Below are 22,895 nucleotides of genomic sequence, written 5' to 3'. Positions count from 1 at the left end.
CCTCTGCACCTTAATGTACTTGGACCCTTCATATTTAAAGTGATTATTCATGTGGTCAAAGTAATTTCTACCATAAGTTTCATTATTTCTTTTTCCTGCTCTTTCTCCTCTCTCTGGTTTTAATTGAGCATTTTATTTTATTTGATCTCCTGTCTTAGTATATCAATCATACTTCATTTCAAAAAAAGTTAATGGTTTCCCTAGTATTTATAATATACAAATATAAATTTTATACTAATTAAAGCCCCCCTTTCAAATAACACTATACCACTTCTCATGTAGTACAAATATTCACAATTTATACCTCCAATCCATTATGTTATGCTCATTCATCCATTTATCTATATGCTATGATGATCTGATATTTTTTCTATTATTACTTTAAACAAACAGTAGTCACTTAGATCAAATTTTATAAACAGTAGTCACTTCGATCAAATTTTTAAAAATTAGTTTATTGTACTTTCATTTATTCTTTCTCTGACAGTCTATTTTATTCCTTTATGTAAATCCAAGTTACTGACTGACATCATGTCCTTTCTTCTAAAGAACTTGTTTGTTACCATTTCTTGTAGAGAAAGTCTACTCTCTGAATTCTCTCAGTGGTTGATTTTCCTCCTAAGAAAATCTTATTTCTCCTTCAACTTTGCAAATAATTGTGGTGGATATAGAATTCTAATAGGATGGGGTTTTTTTTTTTCCATCCTTTTCCACACTTTAAATATTTCATTTAACTCTTTTCTTTCTTCAGCTGTTTCTATAGAGAAGTCCATTGTTTGCCTTATCTTTGTTTCTCTATAGTTAATGTGCTTTGTTGTTTTTTTTTTTTTCTTTCAAAATATTCTGTCTCTGGTTTTCTGGGATTCAGTGCAGATATGCTTAGGCATAGATTTTTTGGTATTTATGTTTGTCTGTGTTCTCTGAGCTTCTTGGATTTGTGCTTTGGTGTCTATAATTAATTTTGGAAAATTCCCAGTCATTATTTCTTCAAATATTTCTTCTCTTCATTCTGTCATCTTGTATTCTAATTATGCATACATTATACATTTTAAAACTGTCCCACTGTTCTTTAATATTTTGTTCTATTTTAAATCTTTCTTTTTTTCTCTTTGGATTTCAATTTGGGAAATTTCTGCTGATTTATCTTCAAGCTCACTGATTTTTAACTCAGCCAGCTCCTGTCTACTGCTGAGTCCATGAAAGGCAATGTTCATTTCTGCTAGAGAGTTGTTTTTTATTTCCAGCATTTCCCTTTCTTAGAGTTCCCATTTCTAGTTACATTACCCATCTGTTCTTGCCTGTTGTCTACCTTTTTGATTATAGTACTTAATATATAAATCATAGTTATTAATATTTTAATTTCCTGTGTGATAATTTCAAAATCTGTTTCGTATTTGAGACTGATACTGATGTTCGTTTTGTGTTTTCAGACAGTGGTTTTTCTTGCCTTTTAATACATCTTATAATCGTTATTGAAATCCGAGTAATAGGAACTGAGGTAAATAGGCCTTCATCATGAGGTTTTATGTTAATCTGGCTAGGAGTTGGTCTTGTTTAATGCTTGCTGTAGTTATAGGTGGTAGAAGCTTTCTGTTTCTCTAGTGATATTATTTGTTTTTGTTTTCTAGGTTATCTTTGGGCTACTCTTAGAATTCCTTCTTGGACAGGGTCTATATTTAACTATAGTCTATGGTTTTTACGCTGGTGCCCTTGTGGTATGGTGATAATGTAAGGAAGAAGAGAAACATTCTAGAATATTATGAATAAATTTTTTAGAAGGCGTGTGACCTCATAAGTGTTTCTTAGCTCCCCTGCTCTTTCAATACATAGCTGAGGTAAGAAATCTAGATAGGACTGGGATGAGGGAAATCCCCGGATGAGATAAGGCTCTGGTAAAAATTTTCCCCCTAAGACAAGAACTTTGTTAGGGACAACACTACACCTGTGTTGCAACCAGTAGATGGAGTAACCTGAATGCCTGGAGGAGAACCAGCTTCCCACCAGCAGTGGGCATCAGCAGTGACAGACTTCTAGGTAAGTAAGAAATAAACTATTGCATTTGCATCATTATACATTTGGGAGAATTTATTAGAACAGTTTAGCCTACAATACAAATGACATGGGGGATCCTGATGCCATTTCTCAAAATGTGGAGCTGTAGAGGAGGAAAGTTTGTCTTGGGAAAGTGGCACTTTATATCTGTTGAATGGGAACAAATCTTAAACATCGAATATATTTCCAGTCCCTATGATCTTGGCACAAATTGTAAAGTTTCTGTCTAGCCAGAATCTGTGTTTAGACTTTAAAATAAAAAAGTAGTTACTAAGTCCATTGCTATGGCTTCTGTTCTGAGATTTATTTGTTTCTGAACATTGGTTCAGTCTTCTTCAATGATCTCTTCCATACAGAAGCTTGCCTTCTCTTCCTCTGTCCAAACATTCTATCAAAGACCATTTACTTTCCTTCAATACTTCTAAGTAAAATTATCTTAACATTTCCCTGGATAGCTTTGTCTATTGCTCAAATACTTTGTCACTGAAATACAGTTAACCTAAGGAGATTAAAGTTTGATGGAATAAATGCAACTAATGCAACTTATAGACCTTAGTTAACAGTAATGTAAATTTTTTTAGGACAGGCCAAGAAGGTGTTACATCAATGCTACAGGTAAAATATGAAGAATATGGGATTTTATAAGATGGATATGACTAAGCATTTTTTTCTTCCTTTTCTTCAGTAGCAAGGAGACCTTGGCCATGTCATTTAACTGGTCTGTGCTCATTTACATATCTTTCTGAAAACTGGAGAAACAATTGAGTTTGTTTTAAGGATTAAATTAGGTTAACATGCCTGGACAGAATTTTTTAAGCTGCCTTTTGTCCATTATTTTAATTTTTGAAGTTGAAATAAAATTTACTAAAAATAAATAAATAAGAAAATTAATTAAAATAAAGGGCAACAGCTGTGCTCACACAGCCATGTGATTGAGCCAGCTATTGCTTGGCTCATGAAACTAATACAAGATTGGATTGGAATGGGACTTGGATTAAAGACTACCTCTGTGGTTTCTGTAAATACTTTGGTACATTGGATGAGATTTTCATAAACTATTTCCTTTACCTATACTAGGAGAATTTACTATGAGAAAAATAACCCTTAATACCTAATCTGAAGAAAATGCATTTATTACCTCTCATTATGCATATATGTATATATCTCTAGATATTTGGATTAAGAAGTAAAAATGGTATAGCTTTTTTAAAAATCCAATAAACTGAACAAACTTTTATTCAAATGGTTAAAATGTTCAATTACATATGAAGCAGAAGATATAAAGTTTTAACTTGTGATAGAAATGAGTTTATGAAGAACTATTAGGATATATTTTCAAAATAACCAACTTGCTACAGTTAATTCGTGAATACATAGCTCCTGATAATCTCCTGTAGAGTAAGTCTATTCTGTAACTGCTGTGAGTTTTATTTAGGTGATGAGAGTAATTACTCTTGCTATCATTACATGTTTGCCATATATACTCTAGTCTTTAATTTTGTTATTATTCTAAGAAAATATTGAAAAATTTCTTGACATGTTTTAGAGAAAGGAAATAACATGTCAATGTGCATCCACTCATTCAATCAATAAATATTTATTGAGAGACTACTATGTGTTGGATACTGTTGATAATACAGGATACATGGGTTAAGAAGTTTTGATTCCTTCCGATTGAACATACACTATTTAGCCATTTAAGTAGAAAGAGATTTAATGCATGGAATTATATACTTTTGAAATACTTGAAAAAGGTAAAGCTCAAAACTGAGCCTCTAGAATAATACAACTGGGATGTTGATTGAGCCTTTACATGAGGCACCAACAGAAAGTTAATGATAAAAACAAACAAACAAAAACCTTTCAGTGCCAACTACTACCCCCAGAATTACAGGACCTTACCTGAAAAATTGAAATTTCGGTACAGTTCCAGAGCCAACGGTATCTGCTACTGATGTTCCAACACAATGGATGCCTCGAATATAACCGCTTAGCTTCACACTTAATTTCTTCTGAATTCAAGTCCCTGTGCAAGTGCATCTAAGTGGAAGAACTTAAAGCATAACAGAAAACTTGGCAGCAAGGGTGTCTGAAGAGTCCAAGTTTTAGCTTCCAAGTTTTTACCGAACAGTAAGTCATACTTGATGGAAATTGAAACAGATGTTATCCAACCCAAATTACCAGGGAATAAAATGAAGTTAAATGTCTATTGATACAAGGTATGATAATACAATTCCTATTAAAACACATGAAACCAAATCTGAGGAGGTGACCAAAGGGAAGTTCCTGGGGAAAGCCATAGCTAAGCACTGACCTAAGAGGAAAATGAGTTAGCCAGGTGAATGCAACCTTCACCTGGTCCTAATGACCCACTAGATGAATGACATAGGCAGGGTCCTTGAAAAGAAAGTGCTGAGCAGAGCCCAGATTAAGTTGGACTTTATACACCAAAGTAAGGAGTTTGCTCTTTCTGCTAAGGGAATAAAGCATTGGAGGGTTTAAGTAAGGAAATGGCATACCCAGTTTTCCATTTTACAAGCTTCACATTGAAAGTGAAATAAACGTTTTTGGGACTTGGAATTGTCCTGGATGGTGCTGCAGGGACAATTACCAGACACTGTAGGTCCTCCCATGGTCCACTGAATGGAACGTGGGAGAGTGTGGGCTATGATGTGGACCATTGACCATGAGGTGCAGCGGTGCTCAGAGATGTATTCACCAAATGCGATGAATGTGTCAAGATGATGGAGGAGAATGTTGCTATGGGGGGAGTAGTGGGGTGAGGGGGCTGGGGGTATATGGGGACCTCATATTTTTTTAATGTAATATTAAAAAAAAGAATAAATAAATAAATAAATAAATAAAAGAAAAAAAAGAAAGTGAAATAAGCAAAATGAATTGGGAAAGGACAACACTGTAGGCAGGGAGACAAGTTAGGAAAGTCCTTGCAGTTATATAAGTTTGAAATAAAGTAAGAAGGGAGACAAGTGGTCAAGTTTGAGAAATATTATTATGTACACTAACAGATATTTGGTTTTAGTTGGGGAAGTGAGAGAGAGGAATACATATGCAATATGATAAATATAATATACATAAATTATAAAATTTATACTATAATAGAAATGATATATATTACATGTAATTATACTATAATATGTATCTATTTAGATATATTTATTATGTATTATATTACACATGTATATAGAGATACATTATACCCTTTTTGTGAAGACAGTGCATGGTGTCAGCTGATATACAGAGCATACAAGAAGGAGGAGGAGTTCAGTGTTGAGCGTGATAAGTTTATGTCTATGGGACACCCTAGAAGATGTCCAACGAGATATGGAATAGAAATTCAAAAGAGAATATTGGACTAAATGTAGAGCTTCAGGATTTATTGTCACATAAATGACACTTGGAGTCATAGGAGTGAATAGAATCATGCAGAGAGAGAAAATACAGACTAAGAAGACAGCAGTGGTATCAAAGCAATAATAGAATAGTCAGACTCTCAGAGATAATGGTAGTGACTAGTTGATCATGGTAATCCTCCAGAGAAATAGGTGGACAGTCTATTAAATTCTTACTTGATCTGTATAAGCAGAAGAGTTCTAGGTCAAGTGAATGGAAGAATAATTTGAATCACCAAAACATTAATTCACAGGTGTGAGCCAGTTTATCCACCCAGAACTCCTTAAATGAAGCAGAGGCTGGGCCCCTTGAGGAAAGACCCTGCTACACTAGCAAACATTTATATCACTTATCTTTCTTCCAGATGTCTGCAAATGTCTTTTGCCAGGTATAGCAGTTTGATATAGTTATGAATTCCAAAAATAGATATTGGATTATGTATGTAAACTGGTCTGTACCTGAGCATGATTAAATTATGATTAGGACTTTGATGGGGCCATGTCAGTAGGGTGTTGAGTCCCTGCCCCATGGTGAATGGGGACTCACAGATAAAAGACATGGCAAAGGACAGAGTTGGAGATTTTGATGCTGGAGTTTTGATTAGGAGTCTGATGCTGGAGTGTCAGGTGGAGCCCCAGGAAGTAAGCACACAGAGGAAAGAGAAGCAAGCCCTGGGAAAAGAGGACCTGAGCCAGGAAAAGAACACAGTGGAATAGAGATAGCTCCTTAGATACAGCAGAAACTCCAGGGAGAGTGACAGAGCTGTTTGCCTGATAGTGTATAGCTGCCCTTGTGGAGAAAACAGAGGACCTGAGCCCAGAGAGAAGCAAGATCTGGGAAGAGAGGAACCCAGGAAGCCTGAACCCTGGCAGATGTTTGCCAGGAAATAAACTTTGGTGAGGGAAGTAACTTATGCTTTATGGCCTGGTATCTGTAAGCTCCTACCTCAAATAAATACCCTTTATAAAAGCCAACAGGCTTCTGGTATTTTGCATCAGCATGCCTTTGGCTGACTAATACACCAGGTGACTGTGCATTGGAAAGAAGGATATAATTAGACTTTTCAGAGATTGTTGAACACTGGCTCTGAACTAACAGATTCCAAGAGCACCAAAACCTTACTGTGGTCCACCAACCATAGGTGCTTATGGAGTTCAGAGGATCAATGGAATTTTAACTCTGGTCTTTCTCATAGTAGGGCCAGTGGATCCCTAAACTCATCCTGTGTTTTTCCCTCAGTTCTGGAATGCATAATTGGAATAAATCTACTCAGCAACTGGGAGAATCCCCACATTGGTTCCCTGATCAGTGGAATGAGAACGCAAATACCTTACCATTAAGTCTAAAGTTGTAGCTACTTCTTGCTCACTAGGTCCAATCAGCATAATGTCATCAATGTAATAAAGCAGTTTGATGTCTTTTGGAAGGTAAAAGCCAAGTGGAAACCAGTAGAATTGCCTTTTCCTAGAAAAATAGTAAATCAGAAACAATACCATATTACTGAAGAATCCTTCAGGAGATTAGTGGACTAATCTCTAGTCAAGGGCTTGAAGAGGCATAACCATATTTTTATTCAACTTGCCTATTTGGCTCCTGCAGAAAAGAGCAGAATGGCGATGCATTATTGTAAACTTTACCAGGTGATGACTCAAGTTACAGATGCTGTTCCACATGTGGTTTTATTGCTTGGGCAAATTAACACATCTTCTAGAACCTGGTTTGCATCTATTGACCCAGACATGCTTTCTTCTTGACACCTGTTAGTAAAGACTACCAGAAACAGTTTTCTTTCAACTGGCAAGGCCAGCAATATACTTTCACTGTCCTATCTCCGGTGTGTATCAATTCTTAAGGCATATATCATCATTTAGATGCAAAGACTTTTATCATTTTTCAGTTACACAAAGCATCACATTGATCCATTATGTTGATGACATTATGCTAATTGAACCTAGTGAGCAAGAAATAACTACTTTAGATTTATTGGCAAGATATTTGTCAGGGGGTGAAATTTCTAGGGGTTCAGTGGTGTGGGGCATGTTGAGTTGCCCTATATTTAGGGATAAGTTGCTGCATTTTGCCTTCCCACAACCAAAAAGGAGACACGAAGTCTAGCTTCTTCTGATTTTGGAGCATATTCCAAATTCGAGTGTGTAGGGTGGCACCGTGTGGGAGCGCAGCGACAGCAAGGGTCGGCTCGTCTCCAGGCGCCGGTGCGAGTCGGACCCGGGTGGTGGGAACGGGCGTTAAGGCCCTCCGCTTGGGGTTCGGGCGTACTGCCCGCCCCTCTGCCCAGCTGCACCCGCTTCCCCCTCGGTGGCCTAACCCCGCCTCTCCCCCGAGGGCCACCTCCGCGCCATGACAGCCCCGCCTCGCTGCCGCCGAGAACCCTGGCTACCCCGTCTTCTGCCCGCAACCAGTGATGCACCCCTGCACGAACCTATCAGCCGTCTGCGGCCCCCCGGCCACGCCCCCTGCCCCTCCCTCGTCTTCGCCCTATATTAACCGCTGTACTTCCTGAATAAATCAGACTTGCGCACAGATCCTGGTCTCCTCTGTAGTATTCTTCCTACCGCGTGTCCTCCGCACCTTGCCGGCCCTGGAGCGCCTTCTCGGAAGGCCCCACCGTGTGTTGCAGCCCTCCGCCCGAGCCCACACCGCCTCTGCAGCGGCCCTCCGGGCGAGCCCACACTGCGACACGAGTGTACTACTCCAGCCTATCTACTGAATGATCCCAAACACTGCTAGTTTCTAATTGGACCCAGAACAAGAAGAGGCTCTCCAACAACCTTACGCAATATAATTCAGTAAATGCAAGGGTGTCTGATAGAGATATTGTTTGAAAATTTTGGTAGGCCCCTATATTAGAATCACAACACAGATCCACAGGATTTTGGAACAAAGCACTGCCATCCTCTGTGGATAATGACTCTCTTTTTGAGAACCAATTTTTGGCTTGCTCCTGGGCCTTAGTGGGTATAAAATACTTGACCATGGCCTACCAAGTTACCATGAGAGCTGAGCTGCCCATCATGAACTACGCAAAAGTTTGGGTATGCACAGCAGCACTCCATCATCAAATGGGAATAGCATATACAAAATCAGACTCAAGGAGGCTCTGAGGGCACAGGTAAGTTATATAAGAAAGTGGACTAAATGCCCATGCCCCCCACTCCTACTACATGATTTTCTCTTTGGGAGCCTACAGCTATAGCCTCATGGGGGAAGAGAAAACTAAGGCCTAATTTATATATGATTCTACCCATATGCATACATTACTTGAAAGTGTACAGTTGCTATACTACTGCTGCTTTTTGGAGAATCCTGGAGGAACAGTGGTGAAGATAATCCCCTCACTGGGTAGAAATTTCATCAGTGCATTGGTTGTTCATTTTGCTTGAAAAGAAATGGCAAGAGGCACACACATATGCCAATTCATGGACTGTGGCCAATGGTTTCTCTGAGTGGTCGGGGCCTTGGAAAAAACATGATTAGAAAATTACTGACAAGGAAGTCTGGGGAAGAGGTATGTAGATGGACCTTACTAAATGTGTGAGAAATGCAAAGGTATTTGTGTCCCATGTAAATGCTCATAATTCACAGAGCAGAAGAGGATTTTAATAATTTAGTAGATAGGATGACCTTCTGTGGATCCTATTCAGGCTTTTTTCCCAGTCACTCCTGTGATTAACCAATGGACTCATGTAAAAAGTGGCCACGGTGTTAGGAATGGAGATTATGCATGTGCTCAGCAAGATGGGGTTCCACTATCAAGGCCAAACTGGCTACAACTGCCAATCGATGTCCAACCTGCCAACAACAGAGACTAACACAGAGTCCCTGATATGGCACCATTCCTTGTGGTGATCAGTGAGCTACCTAGACAATTTCCATAATGGAAGAGGCAGCATTTTATTCTTATTTAATAGATAGTTATGAATATCAATTTGCTTTCATTTCATACAATGATTCTGCCAAAATTACCAATTGTAGTCTTATAAACTGCCTAATCCACAATCATGGGTATTCTATACAGTATTGCTTCTAATCAAGGTCTTCACTTCATAACAAATGAAATATGGCTATGAGCCCATGCCAGTAGAAGTCACCAGTCTTATTTTGTTCCCCATCATCCTAAAGTGAGCTGGATTGATAGAATGGTAGAATGACCTTTTTTGAAGACTCAGTTACAGCTCCAACTAGGTGGCAGTACCTTGCATGACTGGGGCAATATTATCCAGGAAACTGTATGTGCTCTAAATCAGCATCCAAATATGGTGCTGTTTCTCCCATAGCCAGGATTCATGTGTCCAGGAATTGGGGGTGGAAATGGGAGTAGCACACTCACTATTAACTCTGGTAATCTACTAGTAAATTTTTCCTTCATGTCTCCACTACTTTATGTTCTGCTAGTCTATAGGCTTTAGTTCAAAAGGAAGTAATGCTTCCACCAGGAGACAAACAATGATTCCATTGAAATGGAAGTTAAGTGCCACCCAACCCATTCTGAGCTCCTCTTGCCTCTGAATCAACAAAGAAGGCAGTGACTACAATGGTGAGGATGATTTATTTTGGTTACCAAGGGGGGAATTGAGTTGCTACTAAACAATAGGGGAAAGAAGAATATGTCTGGAATATAAGAGATTCCTTGGAGCATCTCAGTACTACCATGCCCTGTGTTTAAAGCCAATGGAAAACGATTAAAAACTCAGTAGAGTCAGGGCAACTAATATCTCAGACCTTTAGAAATGAAGGTTTGGGTCATCCTACCAGGCAAGAACGGTGACCAGCCAAAATTCTTGCTGAAGGCAAACAAAATATGCAATGCAATGTTAAAGTAATCATAAATACCAGTCATGACTATGTAACCAATTGTGGAGAAGAGGGTTGTACGTTATATTCCTTTTTTTATTGTGTAATGAATATATCTTTGTTTTCTTCTCTCCCTTATTCCCTTATCATGTAACATAAGATTTATTAACTTTACATCATATATTTAAATACTGTTAACTTTACATCATGGTAGTTAAGTTACAGTATATCAAGCAGGAGACGAGCATCACAAGAGCTTTGCATTCTCTTTCAAGTAAAGATTTAGTGTGTTTTTATTTTGTACACAGGATAGTTGTATCATGTTAAGTGGAACTATTACTTTCTTATTGTCTTTATTTGGATATTAACTATTAAGGACCTGTGCATAAGTGCCAAGTTGACAAGGGATGGTCTGTGATGCTTAATTTTATGTGTCAATGTGGCTAGACTATAGTACCCAGTCATTTAATCAAGCCCTAGACTAGATATTGCTGTGAAGGGATTTTGTAGATGTGGTTAATGTTAAAGAAAAAAAAAAGGCTCTCACTGGAACACAGAGACTGATGATTACAGGCAGGAAATCTATTGGGAAGCTTTCCCAGCAACATGGGTCTGAAGATTAGACTTCAGCCTGCTCATGGAAGGTGGCAGATATGCTTTATACAGTACCTCAATAGGCAGGGAAATGTTAGCCCATGGGAAGGGGGTTAGAGTCAGAGGGGTTGATTGCCTGGGATCAGTAAGGGGCTGTAAAAGTGAATTCTTCTTATGTATGGCTTGGGGGGTAGTGGGCTAGGAGGTAGGGTATTCTTGGAATGTGGGATGGTTTGATGCGCCTGGGGCTAGAAGAGATGAGGGTCCTTATCTGCTCCATTCCTACTGTGATATGGCTCATTCTTGGGGGGAGATACCCTGTCTTTCTCTGGTAGGCAGCTTTGCTCAATGGATCGGAATTGAGTCACAGCCTTATGACATGTTAATCATTGCAAACTTTGTAAGGCAGGACCTCTAACATTCCTAACTCTTTGATTATATATATAGGATGAAGGACCCAAGTAATGGGAACACTGGGCAGAACGGAAGGGAGTGGGAATTCGGGGCATCTACTAAGTCTGACTACTTCCTGCTGTCACAGGGTGGTCAAAGGTTCCCTTCTGTTCTGTCCAGTGGGTTCTCATTTCTGGTTCTGAAGAGGTTGGTATTGGAGTTCATGTAGCAAAAAGATGCCATTTACATATTCCTGTGTTGTTGATTGTATGATTTGGCATATGAATCCGACAAGAAGCTGTAAGAGACAAGGACCAAAAAGAAGCAGCAGCAATACTATCGGTAATGGTGTCATTAAAGTTTTGAGATTTTCTTCTACCTGACTCATTCTGTTAATATAGAAACAAGTTTCATCTATGATTGCACAAGTGCCTCCCATGACAGCAGTGAGGACATCCAGTGCTCTTCTATTTTGCATTACAACTGATGCCAGGCTGTTAATTTCCTATATGGCTGCATTCCAGAATAGCTGTAATGTGAGGGAGATATTTAGGATTGCTCATTCTAACACTGGAATTCCAACAAACCAGAACAGACCGCGAAAGATGGTGTGTTCTATGCCAGCCTTTCTAGGATTGGATTATCATGGGCATGATAATCCAAATTTTGGGTCCCCTAAGAAAGTGCATCTTTTTTTGTTCACTCAGTTGTTGAGGCTAAAGTAAGGTTTGAAGAAAAGAACCAAGATTAGGTATCTGTCCAGAGGAGGCCATATCTTAGGGTTTTAGGATAGTGGTGTTGGGGATAATAGATACTATAGTGCAAGTTTCTGTCCATATGGTAGGAAGTGTTAGGTGTGCAGTATTATCACACAGAAAATAGAAACCTGTGCCCATAAGTGGTAGTGCTGTTAAGGGGCCTGAGGGAATAAAATAAGAATGAATATTTGAGTTCCTCCATGTAACACATAAAGGAGAATAGTGGGGTTTGGGAGTATTGTATGTTAGGTTAATCTGGCAGAGAAGATTTGGGAAAAGAAAAGTGAAGAAATATTTTGGGTTTTTCTAGGTTTTAATCTGGTTAAATTGTCCTACTTCGAATAACTTGGTTTGTCTATAAGAGCTATTGAAGCACACAGTACATTTTCACTATAATTTTTATTGCTCACTCTTGTAGGTAGTGCTTGATTGATGCCTGAGTCATTCCAAAATAGGTTGAATTAAGATGTTTACCTGGCACTTTCAAATCTACCTGCCAGGGCAGTGTAGTAGTGCTAAAGAGTAGAGTATGATTACAAGCTGTAGTGGGTATATGTCCTAAATTAATAAGGTTGCGTGGATAGGTATTTAAAGCATAAAATAGGTCTGTCCTTTAGGACGGTGACCATAGCAATAGAATTTGAATTTTCCCCTGAATGAGAGATGTTTAAGGCCTGATGGAGAATTAGTATATCTTCATATTCTAGTAAACTTGGGAGGGGGGCAGTTCTGTAACCCTTTGGCCTCCAAAGCCAGGGTATTGTGGGTGAACATGCAGGAGAGTTTCTGGACTTAGAGGAAAGGCAGGTAAGGATATAGTTTCAGCATGGATATGCTCAGGGCATATCCAGAAATCAGAATGGGTAATTGCAGTTGCCATGGTTTGGATAGTATCTGTAAGGGGACGATAAGGGGCTTTTTGAGAGGTTAGTACAAAGAGGAGCAGAAAAGTGAAATACAGGACATCCATCATAGAGAGACTTTGGACAGTAAAGAAAAGGAAGAGGGTGGCAAAGGAGAAAGATTTCTTCAGGGTAAAATCAGAAAGCTCTCCTTGTAACCACAGGTCCTGAATGATGTAAAGGTACTACTTGAGTGAAAGGGTAGAGGGGGTGACAAAGTGTGAGCAGAGAATGATACAAAACATGTTGGCCTTGAGTAATAACTTACGAATAGGTGCTGCCAGATTTAAGTATAATTATGACTGAATGGCAGGAAGGGAAAGGGAGAGAGATTAAAGGGAAAGGGGGTTGGTAGTAATTGGAATGTTGTCACCTTGGTTTTTTGTGAGTTTCAAGCATAGGTCTCTGAGAGGTTCACAGGTGTATATATCTTGAGTGTTAGGTCTAGGAGAACAAGAAAAGGACCCATCCATTTTGAGGTTAAAGACTTGGGATGTAAGGCCTTTAGGTATACCCAATCACCTGGATGAATGCGCAGTGAGGGGACAGAAGGTTCCAGTGCAAGAAGAGTGGAGTCAGTTAGCTGATGCAGGAATGAATACATTTGTGTTAGGTCAACTGTTATTTTTGAAATCTGATAATTGAGGGTATATTGGCAAGGGTGAAAGAGCATCAATGTAGGATTTCAAAGGGGCTTATGCAGTGTGATTTTCAAGGAAGGGTTCAAATACTTATGAGAACTAAGGGCAGAAGTTCAGTTCATGATGTCTATACCTGCATTGTTTATTTGGTTAATTGTTGATTTAGGATCCCGTTTGTAAGAGTTTGATATTATTGATGAATTCCAGAAAGTAAATTGGATTATGCTTGTAAACTGGTCTTTTCCTCTGGGCATATTAGATTATATTGGATTCAGAGGTTAACTTGATTAAGCAATCAGGTAAACCTCGTGTGCCAATAGGGCTTTGAATCCCTGTCCCTTGGTGGGTGGAGACTCACAGATAAAAGACATGGCAAAGGACAGAGTGGAGTGTTTTTAATGTTGGAATTTGGAAAGAGAAGCAAGCCCTGGGATAAGAGGAATGCTGAGCCTGGAAAGAAGCAAGCCCTGGGAAGAGAAGAACCCTGAGCCTGGAGAGAAGCAAGACCTGGGATGAGAGGAACCTAGGAAGCCTGAATCCTGGCAGACATCAGCAGCCATCTTGCTCCAACACATGGAAATAGACTTTGGCGAGGGAAGTAACTTATGCTTTATGGCCTGGTATCTGTAAGCTCCTACCCCAAATAAATACCCTTTATAAAAACCAACTGATTCTGGTATTTTGCATCAGCACCCCTTTGGCTGACTAAATTAATTATTGATTTAGGATTCTGTTCATGCGCTCAACTTTTCTGGATGGCTGAGAGCTGTAAGGAATATGTAACTTCTAGGTAATTCCTAAGGCACTACAAACCCCTTTTTTTGGTCTCTGAGGTGAAGGTTGTGCCATTATCTGACTGCAGAGAGGAGGGAAGGCCAAATCTGGGAATTACTTCTGTTAACAGGATGTTAATTACAATATCAGCCCACTCAGAGGTGACTGGAAATGCTTCAGCCCATCTGGAAAAGGTGTCTGCAAAGACCAAGAGGTATTTAAACTTCTTTACTGGTGGCATATGGGTAAAGTCCAATTGCCAGTCTTGTCCTGGCATAGAACCTCTGAATTGGAGGGCTGTGAAAGAGAGAGGTGTAAAGTTTCCATGGATATTAGTTTGTTGGCAAATAGAGTAGCTTTTCATAATTTCTTTTAAATATTTTGGGAGTTCAGGGCAGTGTAGAGCGTTAGATAAGAGTTGTGAAAGCGGTTTGTGTCTTACATGGTACTGATTGTGCAGGGAGGTGAGAATGTCATGTGTTTTTCATTTGTCCGTTTTTTCATGAACCACCCCTCAGTTTGTTTTTCTCCAATAAGCAGGAACTTTGAGGTTTCTTCAGGTGTGTAAGGGGGGGGGAGCAAGGTATGGAAGTGCTAGGATAATGGGTGTGACAGTGGAGTGTGAACCTCGGTAGGGTTGCATAGCTTGCACTTTGACTTTAGCATCGGCTCGATTATTGCCAACAGATGCAGAATTCAATTTTTGGTGGCCTTTGCAGTGAATTAGATCAGCATGGGTTGGAAGTGATGCCACTTTGAGTAATTGTAGGATGAGATCTTTGTTCACAATGGAGGATCCGCTAGAGGTTAGGAACCCTCTCACCTGCCAGATGAGTGTGTGTGAGTGTAGGATGTGATATGCATATTTAGAGTCCATGTAGATGTTTAGGACTTCCCCCTTGCCTCTGACCAGTGCTCTGGTGAGGGCTATGAGCTCAATTTATTGTGAGGTTGTGCCAGGGGAAAAGGGACCTGCCTCAGCAGTTGCAGTTAAGGTAACAATAGCCTATCCGGCCTGAATGGTGTTGTTAAGTTTCATAGAACTGCCATCAATAAACCATGTATGAGTAGGATTAGAAGGAGGGGTGTCTAAAATATTAGGAAGGGTTTGGCAAGGAGATCAAGCACTTCATTACAATCCTGTATGTAATTAGCGGTGGGTGTTTCTGGGGGTGGGTTGGGTTCGGTGGGAAGGAGGGTGGCAGGATTGAAAGGAGGACAGTGGTGTAGGGAGACTCCATGGTTTTGTAGAAGGGTTGCATGGAGGGCTTGGAGGCAGGTGGAGGGGACAGATGCAATAGATTTGTGAGTTAAGAGAGATGAAAAGGAATATGAGGAAAAACCATCGAGATGATTTATCAGAGATAGTTTAAAGCTTTCTTGCACCTGAAGGCAAGTTGCAGAAAGGGTTTTGAGGCAAGTAGGACAGCCAAGGGTTACAGGATCTAACTGTTTGGAGAAGTAGGCAATGACTTAATTATCAGAGCTGTAGGGTTCTGTTAAGATTCCCAGTGCATATCCATGTCGGGTATCGACATGGAGGGAAAAGGGTTTAGCGGGGTTAGGAAAGGCTACAGTGGGTGCAGTCATCGAGGCTTCCTTAAGCTCACAGAAGGTGACTTGAGCATTAGAGGGTGATCAGGTGGCCTTCACAGGTTGCCAGAAGCAGTTTGGTAGAGAGGTTTAGACATGGGTCCAAAGTTTAGATTCCAGAGACAGAAAAAGTTGACTAGCCCTAAGAAAGAAAGGAGATCTGCCTTGGTCTATGGGAGTGGATAGTCCCTGCCAAGTTGGATTCCATCTGTGGTTAGGTGTTTATGTGAGGGAGAGAGACGAAGACCTAGATAGGTTATTTCAGTTCTAAAAAATTGTCCCTTGTTTGGGGAGATGCCATATCTCCGAGGAAGTTAAGCAGAGTGATAGTGTGAGTTAAAGAGGTCTGTAAGGAGGGGCTACAGAGGAATAACTCATCGACATATCGAAGGAGGGTACTGGAGGGAAGCTGGAGGTCAGAGGGATCTCATCATAGAGCCTGTCCAAAATGTGAGGACTATCTCTAAAGCCCTGGGGAAGGACCATCCACATTAATTATTGGGAGTTTAAGGGGTCCTCTGGGCCCATCCATATGAAAGCAAACATGTCTTGGGAAGTTTCATCTAAGGAGACAGTGAAGAAGGCATCCTTAAGATCAGTTATGGTGAGACAAGGGACCTTATGGATTAGGAACTAAAGGGATGATGGGTTGTGTTTCTTCACTGATGGTTCTAAGGTCCTGTACAAGGTGATACCTCCTGTTTGGCTTCTTTATTGCCAGGATGGGGGTGTTAAAGGGTGAGTTGGTTGGGCACAAAAGACGGGCAACACAGAATTTGTCAATAAGACCTTGGTGAACACTGAGGGACAGGGGATACTGAGGAATGTTTGTGAAAGAGGAGGTTTTTTTTAAGACTTTTTTAACAGGGGTGTGTTGTGCTGCAAATGAAAGAGAATTAGTATCCCAGGCCTGAGGGCAAACTTCTGTCTGTAATTATACTGGGGTAATGTCAGTAGGGATCGGGAAGGGGGTAGGTGTAGTAGACAGGAGGAGAAGGAAGTTGGTTTGAGAGGATGGGAGAATAAATAAAATGGAAGAGTGGAATTTGGATAATATGTCTAGGCCTAACAGTGGGGAGGGACAAGTAGGAATTATAAGAAATTGATGAGAGAAAGTGAGATCTTCTCTTGAGCATATGAGCGGTTTGGTAATTAAACGGGAAGAAGGAATGCTGTCAATCCCCCCACAATAGAGATTGAGGAAGTGAATAAAGGCCCTGAATGTTCTAAGAGGACTGGATATGTGGCCCCGTGTCAATTGAAAAGGAGATCGGCTTACCTCCAACCTTGATGCTAACCCCTGGTTCGGACTTACTGATGGAGATGTCGGACCTTCTGAATCCAGTACCTGTCAGTCATCTTTCATCAGTCCAGGAAGGTCTGCAAAGGAAAATCCCAGCTCCAGGTCTATGGGGTGCATTGGAGGAACTTTCCTGGAAACAGGGTTTTCAGGACAGTCCAACTTCCAATGACCTCTGTGGCAACACACCGGGCAAGGCCCCACTGGGGGCCTGGGATCAGGGCAGGAGTGGGCCCAATGCCTGTCCTTTCCCACACTTGAAACAGGGTCCCAGGGGTGGCCAGAGGGAAGAAGAAGAAACAGGTTTTCAAGAATCAAACCTGAGGGCAGCAGCTAGGAGGGAGGCTTTAGCTGGATCCCGTTTAGGTTTTTCTAATTTGACTTCCTGTTCTCCATTGTTAAAGACCTCCAAGGCTGCTTTAATTATGTCTTTTTGAGAGGTCTGAGGGCCCTCCTCTAACTGCTGTAGTTTCTTTCTAATATTGGGATAAGACTGAATGATGAAGTGAGTGTGTAAGTACAGTTGACCAGAATCTGAGTCAGGATCTAAATTAGTATATTTAAGAAGAGACTCAGTTAATCTATTCATGAAGACAGCTGGATTTTCATCAGGTTTCTGTGAGATATCTTGAATTTTATCACAATAAAGTGCCTTAAGGATAGCCTTCTTCATGCCTTCTGTTATTCAGGCTAAGAGATGGACCATGTGAGCAAGGGTGGTAGAGCCTTGTTGGTAATCCCAGGAAGGATTAGTAGTTGGAACTGCAGTGGGGCCTGCTGGGGGTCTGTTAGGGTTTTGAGTATGCGTGGAATCTACAAACGTGGTTGCTGTAGTCCAAATGCGCTTTTTTTTCTTCTGGAGTAGTTGAGGAAGTAATGATAACATACGTGTCCTGATAGGTAAGGTCATAGGAGTGTATGAGATATTGGAATTCCCTAATGTATGCGGCAGGGTTTCATTAGAAAGATCCTAACCTGCTTTCTATTTGACTCAAATCTGAGAGTGAGAAAGGAACCTGAACTTTAGTTATTCCTTTGGCTCCTGCTACTTCTCAGACGGATAAGAGGGAGGTTGGAATTGGTGTAGAGCTAAGAGGTGGAGAAGGGCCAGCCTTTGCATCAATAGAGGTGGAGGATAGCAATGGGGGAGGAGAAGGGAATAGTCTTCATGAACAAGTATGAGGGGGAGAGAAGGGGGGAGCAGAGGGTGGCATGGTGGAAAATGGGGGGTCGGAAGGTGGAAGTGATGAGGGAGTAATGGAAATGGGGATGGAGGGTGAGGGGGAAGGTACATAGGGAGGAGGTGTGGGAGGAGCTTGTTCTGAGCGATAGAAGTCGAGATTTTCAGAGATTGTAGAGGATGAGGAGGAAACTTTCTGAGATGGTTTTTGGTGTAAGAGATGGATTTGATATAAGGAACAGGACTGGCAAATGGAGGGACAATTTTGAAGGAAAAAAAGTGCCTGAATGTAAGGAATTTTAGACCATTTGCCAGTGCTCTGGATGAAACTCTCCAAGTCTTGGAGAATTTGGAAATTGAAGGTGCCATTCTCTGGCCATTGACTTTCATTGTCCAATTGGTATTGCAGCCACACAGAGGTTGAATAGAAAAATGAAGTTTTTTTGGGTCTACTGTCTCCTTTTGGGTACAGTGTTTTAAGGTTATGAAGGAGACAACCAGAGACGTGGGTTTTTTTTGGGGGGGGTGGGGTGGGAATTGAATTCCCCATTTGAGGTGGTATGGGTGAAACTAAGGATCTCTAGGACAGGGGAGATTCTGAGACAAGTGGCCCCAAAACAGTCAGAAATCTCCAAGGAAATGGGAAACCGAGCTTAAAGCCAGCTGTCTCTGGAGTCAAGGGGCTTCTTCCTAAGAGGATGCAGGCTTTCTGCCCACCGTGGCCCCTGGGGACAGCAGTGAGGATCACTCACCTAGTGCGAGGTTTTTCAGTGGTTGTCCTGGACAATGGAAAATGGAGAGAGAAAGAGCAGGATCTTCTGTCAGAGAAATCCTTGACTCACCCAGCAATGACTCCGGGTCCAATGTTGGATGGGCTGTCTCAGCAGTGGCAGGTGGAAATGCCTCACCAGTTGATCAGTCTCAACATGGTCCCAGATCCGGATATTTGGAACCAAATGTTAGAGGAAAACGGTGCTCACTGGGACACAGAGACTGATGTTTGCAGGCAAGAAATCTATTGGGAAGCTCTCCCAGCAGAGGGGTTCTGAAGTTTAGACTTCAGCCTGCTTGTGGAAGGTGGTGGATATGACTTTATACAATACATCAGTAGTCAGGAAATGTTAGTCCATAGGGACGGGGTTAGAGTCTGAGTATAAGGGCCTATAAAAGTGAATTCTTCTTATGTATGGCTTGGGGGTAGCAGGCTAGGAGGTAGGGTATTCTTGGAATGTGGTAGGTTTGGATGGGCCTGGGCCTGGAAGGATGAGGGTCCTTTTCTGCTCCATTCCTACTGTGATATGGCTCATTCCTGGGGGAAGCTATGTTCTCTTCCTCACATAGGCAGCTTTGCTCAATGGATCAGAATGAAACCACAGCCTTATGACCTGTTAATCATTGCAAACCTTGTAAGGGGGGGACCTCTAACAGTTAACATTTGTAATCAGTTAACTTTAAGTAAAAAAGATTATCCTCAGTAGTTATGGGTGGGTCTCCATATCCAAGCAGTTCAAGACCATAAGACAAAATACTGAGATTTCCTGGAAAAGAAGAAATTCTGCTTCTAGACTGCAGCATGAAACTCCTGCCTGAGTTGCCAGCCTGCCAGGCTGCCCTATAGGTTTCAGACTTGTCAGACCCTATCTCTCCCCCACAACTGTGTGAACCAATTCCTTAAAACCAATCTCTCTGTGTTTGTACATATATAGGTATATGTCTATGTATAATCTTTTATTGTTTCTGTTTCCCTGGAGAAATCTTGCTGATCCTACATGAGAGACAAAACAAAACAAGGTCACTAGAGAAATGGAAGCCTCTGAGACCTATAGCTATAGCAAATATTTTTTTAAAATCTTGGCCAAATTAATATAAAATTTCACAATAATGATGGCCTTTAACCATTTTTCCTATTATCTGGATTTCAACAAAAACTATAAGACGTTAAAAGTCAAGGGAAAACGCTGTTTAAAAGACAAAGCAAGCATCAGAACCAGGCTCGACTATGGAACAGATTGTGAAATTATCACACAGAAAATTTAAAATAACTATGGTTCTCATGGAATAAGTAGACAACATGTAAGAGCAGATGGATAATGAAAGCAAAGATGACACCTTTCAGAAAAGGAAATGTTGAAAGTCAAAAATTCTAACCAAAATGAAGATTGCCTTTCATAGTAGCATGGACATAGCTAAGGAAATAATCAGTGAGTTTGAAGTCAATGGAAATTGCTCAAGCTAAAATGCAAAGTGAAAAAAAAGAGGGACTAAAAATAGAACAAAAATCCAAGAACTGTGGGACACTTACAAAAGGTTTAATATATGCATAATTGGAAGGCCAGAAGGAGAAGAAAGAGCAAATGAGGAGAGGAAATACTTAAAGCAATAATGACTGAAAAATTTCCCAAATCGATAATGGCAGACAGCAAATCAAAGATCCCAGACTCTAAGCCAAGTACGATTAATATCAAGAAGAGAAAATGGGTAGTAGATGATGAGATTTCTGCAAATGACAGTGGGATGTAATACAAATTACAGGGAAGTCCTAGGCATGGGCATAAGTGTCCAATTCCATTGTGGGGGGACAGGTGGACAAGGCAGATGTGAATCCAGAAACCTTGCTTGTTGTGAAGTTGAGGTAATCTGAGACTGATTTATTTTCTTTTTTCTAATGCAAAAATAATTGCTGATCATGGGATCAAATTTAGGAGAGTTGCGAATTTAAGGATTATGGTGAGTTTGGGCCCAGTTGACAAGGAAAATTATAAAGCAAAGATTCTGTAATGTCTATACCTGTGCTGTAGTAGGTGTGGAGACATGGTATGGAGACTAAGGATTTGTCACAGGAGCTCTGATCAGTCAAACAGCCCATGTAATGGGGATAAAGGGGACATGACACAGAATCCTGCCCCATGTGTCACTTAGACTTTCCCTGATCCTAGTCTTGGCTTTCTACTCCTCAGGGGGAATGAATTTTCCCTCCTCCCATCCCTTCATGGTATTTATTCATTCTTCTCATACAAAACATTTTATAAGGTCTAGTTATTTTCTATATTCTTTTTGGGAACAAAGTATGGCATCAAGAATATGCAAACATAAACCAATGTAATTAATTTATAATGATTTATATGCCTTATTTATCTCTCCTATATTATAAGCATAGAGTATAATGTAATGATTTGTGGTGAGGTAACATGCAAAAGTATTATTTAATTTGCTTTCCCTTCCCTCTCAAATTTGACAGCAAGCTGGAAAGGCAACAAGATAGCAAAGATTGGAGAAAAAAGAGCCACATTTTTTCTTAGCTCTAGTTCAAATTATGACCAAATGTGATCAGCATAAATTTGAAAGGCTGTGCAAGCAGGTAAGAGCCACCTCCCTCAAGCCCACTCCCCCCTTAAAAAACCTACCACTGCTTTATAACCAAAACTGGGGACAAAAAGAGAGCATTTTAGGGATAAGGTCAGCATTTAGAATCAATGTAGTGGCCATGTTGTCTTCCTGCCTCTGAGTATCTTGAGGTGAGAGAGGTGAACAGCAAAATGAAAGGCTCCTTGAAGTTTTGCAGAATTTAGGAGTGGAGGAAACTTGCAATCCAGGTCCCAGCAGTGATGTTTGAAGGCAGCAGGTTCTCAAATGCACCAAAGGCAGCCTTCAAGTATCCCCTAGGTCCTAGTTGAAATGAGAGAGTATCTGTAAATTACCACGGGGCCACAGCGGGCAACAGAAATCAGCTGAGATAGTGCAAATGTCTTACTAGGAGGTCACCAGAGAGGAACCAGAGAAAATGTATCAGCAAGATGAGGGGACATGAGAAAAACCCACGGCAACTTCAAGAGTAAGCAATGCCCTGGAGACAAGGGGATGGGGGTGGGGTGGGAGGGTGGGAGGTGGACTGCTGGAAGGAGCCTGCCCGTCACCTGTGCTTGGAATGCAGACAGTGCAGTGCTTTAGCAGGGACACCCCGCAAACTACCCACATCAAGAAGCAGATTCTCTCCGTAGCCTTGATGGGGTAGTGTTATAGAATTTGAGAGCGGTTCACTTATTTACGTATAGAAAGGCCAGGACTCAGGAATGATTTTGAGAAGGAAAAAGGTTTATTGATGACTGGCCGGACTCAGGAGCTTTCTGTTTCTAAGTCCCTTTTATACGGAGAGGAAAGGCCAAATGGTCCTTTTGTTTCAGTTCTCAATAAGCTTGAATTAGCATATATCTTCCACATCCTAGGTAAGCTTTTAGCATGGACTTCATACATTCTAGATAAGCTTTTAGCACATTTGGTTTGCATTTCCCCTGACTATTTAAAGTTTACAGAGTTTGCATTGTTAAACTGTTTCCTGGGACTGGAGTCGTTGCCATGGTCACTAAGGGCAGGACTGCAGCCTCTTATCGTTCCACACCCACAAGTCAGGACAGATAGTTTAGGTTAAGGCTATCTCTGAAGAGACAAAGAGACACCCATCGCCCACATCATTTCCCTCCTTATGCC

The 22,895-nt window shown here is 40.8% G+C and overlaps 1 long non-coding RNA gene across 1 annotated transcript; it reads left to right on the top strand.

Moving 5' to 3' along the window:
* Positions 1 to 1,863: 1,863 nt before the first annotated feature.
* On the top strand, positions 1,864 to 22,242 carry LOC131273936 (uncharacterized). The gene is made up of 4 exons (XR_009181102.2): positions 1,864 to 2,034; positions 3,980 to 4,182; positions 21,649 to 21,768; positions 22,165 to 22,242. It is a non-coding gene; the product is annotated as an uncharacterized lncRNA (long non-coding RNA).
* Positions 22,243 to 22,895: the final 653 nt, after the last annotated feature.

Source organism: Dasypus novemcinctus, chromosome 17 (genome assembly GCF_030445035.2).
Source record: "Dasypus novemcinctus isolate mDasNov1 chromosome 17, mDasNov1.1.hap2, whole genome shotgun sequence".
Lineage (NCBI taxonomy): Eukaryota > Metazoa > Chordata > Mammalia > Cingulata > Dasypodidae > Dasypus > Dasypus novemcinctus.
This window is presented reverse-complemented; position numbering and strand designations above follow the sequence as displayed.